This window comes from Pongo abelii, chromosome 3, assembly GCF_028885655.2.
Source record: "Pongo abelii isolate AG06213 chromosome 3, NHGRI_mPonAbe1-v2.0_pri, whole genome shotgun sequence".
NCBI classification, from domain to species: domain Eukaryota; kingdom Metazoa; phylum Chordata; class Mammalia; order Primates; family Hominidae; genus Pongo; species Pongo abelii.
Window position 1 is genome coordinate 34605052 of NC_071988.2, and position 6000 is coordinate 34611051.

Genomic DNA, 6000 nt, shown 5'->3' on the forward strand with positions numbered 1-6000 from the left:
GTGATCCACCCGCCTCGACCTCCTAAAAGTGCTGGGATTACAGGCGTGAGCCACCGCGCCCGGCCCGATGTTTCTCTTTTTTGTAATATGTTGGCATTGAAACAGGATGGATGTATTTTCTCTTCTATTATTTTTAAGACTTTAATTCTTCCCAAAAATCTAGTAGCAAAAGCAACTGGGAATATAATTTTTTAAATAAAAGGAATATATTTTATTTCTTGAATAGATAGAGTACTATAAACACGTTCGTTCTTATGTCATGTTATATAAACAACATCATTCAAGAAATTTCTCCATTTCATTTATAAATACAAAGTTGCTTATTTCAACATTAATATAATTTAATGTCAACATTTACAGAATCCATAGCTATAATAATCTCAACATTTATAGACTCTGAAATAATATAGTTACCATTCTTCTTTTATTCCCAATATTGGTCATTTATATCTTCTTTTCCAATCAGATAGTTAGCTTAATATTTTTTAATCTTTTCAAAGTGTAGCCAAAAATATCATTTTTATGTTCTCTAAATTGTATTTATTTTTTAGTATAACTTTTTCAGCCTTGTCCTTATTATTTATTTATGCCTTATTTGAATTAATTTCTATTTTCTAGACTATAAAGTAGGAGTTCTTTTTTAAATTTATTTTTCCCAATATTAGAATTTAAAGCTTTAATTTTTATTTAAACACAATTTTATCCCTAATTTTTGACATATTGAATTTTTATTACAATTCATTTGAATTTTTATACAATTCAATTCAAATTATTACAATTTATTTCATCTATTTTCTAATTTTGTTAGTGATTTAGCCTTTGACCTAATAACTATTTAGAAGCATGTAGTTTAGTTCCCAAACATTTGGGTGGTTTCTGCACTTCCTCATTTTATTGTGTTCCACATTCATTGCATTGTGGTAAAAAAATTCACTCTGTAACATTTTGTATTGTATTAATTTATCAAAATTTGTTGACCAAGCATATGATTTAAATCAGTAAAATTATCACATATTCTTAAAAAAATGTGTATCTTATAGTCAATAATAATGCTCTGTAAACCATTAATACGATTTATTCAGGGCAGTTGATAGTAGGTTCATATCTCTTAGGACCTATTAATTTTTGAATCTACTTTTCTAATCACTTGCTCTTAATAATTTACCGTATTTTCTAATTATAAATTGTAGTTATTCCATGAATATTAAGCATTATACATTTGTGTATGGTATTTGTTCCTGATTATCAATTTATTATCAAAAGTTGGGTGTCCACAGCAGCACTTCATTGTGAAAGGGAAGTGGTATATATGAGGTGGGCAAAAGTAGACCCCGAAGGCACAAATAAGTCATATGAAGAAGTGGTTCAAATGCCCATGGTCTCTACTTTTGCCACACTGCCTTTTCTCTCCGAGCCTGAAACTATGGTTTCTTGGGGAGCTCTTCTATGATCAATACTTGATGGAGCAAAGAACACTTGGACCTGGTTTACAAATGGTTCTACATCAAATCCTGGCACCACCCAGAAATGGACAATTGTGGCAATACACCCCTTTCTGGGAGGTGAAGGAAAATTCCCTTAGTGGGCAGAATTTTGAACAGTGCACCTGGTTGTTCATTTTGTTTCCAAAGAGAAATGTCCAAACTTGCAATTATGTACTGATTCGTGGGATTAAAACAATTGTTGGATGGATAACAGGACTTGGAAGGAACACAGTTGAAAAAAAAAATGGTGATGAGAAAATCTGGGAAGAGATATGTGGATAGACTTCTTTAAATGGAAAAAAAAAAAAAGAAGATATCTGTGTCTCATATAAATGCTCAAAAAAGATGACCTCAGCAGAGTGGGTTTCTAATAAAGTGGATAGACTGACTTGTTCTATGGATATCAGTCAACCTCTTTCCCAGCCACCCTTGTCACCATCCAATGGGCTCATGAACAAAGTGGCCATAGTGGCAGGGGTAGAAGTTATGTATGGGATCAGTACCGTGGAATTCTGCTCAACAAGACCAACCTGGCTATGATCACTGCTCAGTGGCCAATCTGCCAGCAGCAGAGAACAATGTTGAGTCCCTAATATTGCACCATTCCCTGAGGTAATCTGCCAGCTACATGGTTGCAGGTTGATTATATTGAACTCCTTTCACATTGAAAGAGATGGTGTCTGGTACTTACCATAATAGATACTCTGGATAGGAATTTACCTCTTCTGCACACAATGCTTCTGCCAAAACTATAATTCATACGTGCATTTATGATATGCCTATGAACTGTCATGGTATTCCACACAGCATTGCTTCTGATTAAGGAAATCAGTTTACAGCAAAAAGGGTAGCAATGGGCCAAGGCTCATGAAATTCATGGTCTTACCAAGTTTCCTACCATCATGCAGCAGATGGAATCGCATTTTGAAGACACTGTTATAGTTCCAGCTATGTATACCTTGTAGAGCTACAGCGAGGTTCTCTAGGGTGCTGTATCTGCTGTCAATCAGTGCTCAGTATTTGGTGCTATTTCTCCCATAGCCAAGATTCACAGGGCCAGGAATCAAAGCATTCAAATGGGAGCAGCACCACTCACCATTACCCCTAGTGATCCATTAGCAAAATTGTTGTTTCTGTTCCTATGATCTTATACTCTGCTGGATTACAGATTTTAGTTCCAAAGGAAGGAATGCTTTCATCAGGAGAAACAGCAATGATTTTTACTAAGTGGAAAATTATAACTGCCATTAGGCCACTTTGGTCTCCTTCACCTCTGAATCAACAGGTAAAGAAGGGAGTTAATAGCTGGTTGGGGTGACTGATGCTGACTACCAATGGGAAATTTGGACTGCTACCCCATAGTGAAGGTGAAAAAGGCTATGTCTGGAATACAACACATTCTCTCTGTTGTCTCTTAAGATTACTGGGACCTGTGCTTAAACTAAAAGAAAAAAAAAAAAACCTACAACCATCCAATTCAGGCAGAACGGCTAATGGCCAAATCCTTCAGGAATGAAAGCTTGAGTCACCCCACCAGATAAAAAATCGTGAGCAGCTGAGATGCTTCCTGAAGGTGAAGGGAATGCTGAAATGGCTACTGGAAGAAAGTAGTTATGAGTACCAGCTATGACCATGTGACCAGTTACAGAAGAAAGGACTGTAATTACCATGAGCATTTCTTCCTTATTTTGTTATGTGTGCTTGTGTTTAACATCTATTTGTTTTCTTCTCTCTCTTATCCTTTTATTATATAGCATAAGAGGTACTGACTTGTATCATAGTATTAACTATTGTTAATTTTCCTAGTATTGAAGTTATAGTATGACTATGGATATATATATATATATATATATATATTCATATATATATATTCATATATATATTCATATATATATTCACATATATTCATATATATATTCACATATATTCATATATATATTCATATATATATTCACATATATTCATATATATATTCACATATATTCATATATATATTCACATATATTCATATATATATTCATATATATATTCATATATATTCACATATATTCATATATATATTCACATATATTCATATATATTCATATATATTCATATATATTCATATATATATTCATATATATATTCATATATATATTCATATATATATTCATATATATTCATATATATATTCATATATATATTCATATATATATTCATATATATTCATATATATATTCATATATATTCATATATATTCATATATATATTCATATATATTCATATATATATTCATATATATTCATATATATTCATATATATATTCATATATATTCATATATATTCATATATATTCATATATATATTCATATATATATTCATATATATATTCATATATATATTCATATATATATTCATATATATTCATATATATATTCATATATATATTCATATATATTCATATATATATTCATATATATATTCATATATATTCATATATATTCATATATATATTCATATATATATTCATATATATTCATATATATATTCATATATATATTCATATATATATATTCATATATATATTCATATATATATATTCATATATATATTCATATATATATATTCATATATATATTCATATATATATATTCATAGTATTTAAGTTTTGGAATATCAAGGAGAAAAGTAAACAGCATCCAAGAACTTCACATTTTCTTCTGGGGATGGTTTAGTGCATTTTAAGTTGTACACAGGAGAGTTTTATCAGATTAGGGAGAAGTGTGACCTTTTTATTGTCTTTATTTGGAAATGATGTATGATTTAAGATGTGTACTGTCTTTATTTGGAGATAATGTATGATTTAAGATGTGTATGGGTGCAAATTTAAGAAGAAGTAGATTCGCAATGGTCTATTTTATGCATAACTTCCTGGACCATGGAATAACCAGACATTTGGCCAAATATTCTGGGTGTTTCTGTGAGAGATTAACATTTAAATTATTGAAATTTGAGTAAAATAGATTGTTCTCTGTTAATGTGTGTGGGCCTCATCTGGTCAGTTGAAGGCCTGAGTAGACAAAAAACACTGGCCTCTTCTGAGCAAAAGAGAATTATCCAACAGATCACCTGTGGTTCTTCCTGGTTGTATAGCCAACTGCCTTTCGATTCAAAACGGAAGACTGGCGCTCCTCATTCCCCTGCTGCTGGCCTTCAGACTATGCAGCAGTATTGGCTTTCCTGGGCTGCTGCCTGCTTGGCCGTTGGTTGGAAGGGCAGCATTGGCTCCCTTGAGGCTGCCGGCCCAAAATGTAGATTTGAGGCTTGCCATAACTTGAACAAATTCCCTAAATAAATGTTACACACACACACACACACACACACACACACACACACACACACAAACCCTATTAGTTTTGTTTCTCTGGAAAATCCTGGCCAATACACACTTATTTTCCATTGCTAGTAGAAGCATATTATATTTTCCAATTATGCATGTGAAGTTGTAATTGATCAATGTATATTCATGTTTGCTACATATTTTTGATGAATTTATTATTAATGTCCCATTTATTATTAATGTCCCTTATTATATCTTGTAATATTCTTTATCTGCCTTATCTAACACTGATACAGCCACTGTAGTCATATTATTTCTATTGATTATGCTTCACAACTTTTTCAACCACTATTTACTTTCAGCCTATCTGAGACTTCTTGAGCAAATAAGACTCTGTAATAGCATGTAATTGTATTTTTAATCCATTCAGACCTTCACAACCCTCAAATTAGAATATTTAGTCTAAGAACATTTTGTATCATTATCAATATAATTATCAATATTGTATCATTATCAATATCAATATTTGGTCTCTGTTTTATTCCTGTTGCAACATTCCTGCCTTCTTTAATAACAAAACAATTTTTGAATATAATTTAAATTCATCCACTGGCTTTTAAGATATTCCTGCTTGCATCATTTACCTTTTCCTAAATTTTTACATAATTGATATAGGGATCACAATACACATTTTCAACTCCATACAATTTATCAAAAGTTAATAATTTAACACTTGCATAAAATATAGAACTGTTGGAATAAAACAACTTTTTATTTACATATTATACATTTTATATTTTATTTATATATCATATATTTTATATTTTATTTATATATTATATATTTTATATATTATAATAACTTCCAACTTTTATGCTTGAGTTGTCATATGTATCATGCATATCTACATTATACACCAGTTAAATAGTCAATTATATTCAAATAAAGAGAAAAACAGTTTTTTAATATTAACCCACATATTTATTATTATTGATGCTCTTCTTTTCTTCCTATCACAGTATCTATCTGGTATCATTTCCCCTTAACCTGAAAAGATTTCTTTTTTATGTGGTACAGTTCTAGAATGTTCTGAAAGTATATTAATTTACCCTTATTTTTGATAGCTTTTCATAGATTAATGTGTACATATATATTTATAATCTATTACTTTTGTTGGTTATTGTTTCTATGTCAAAT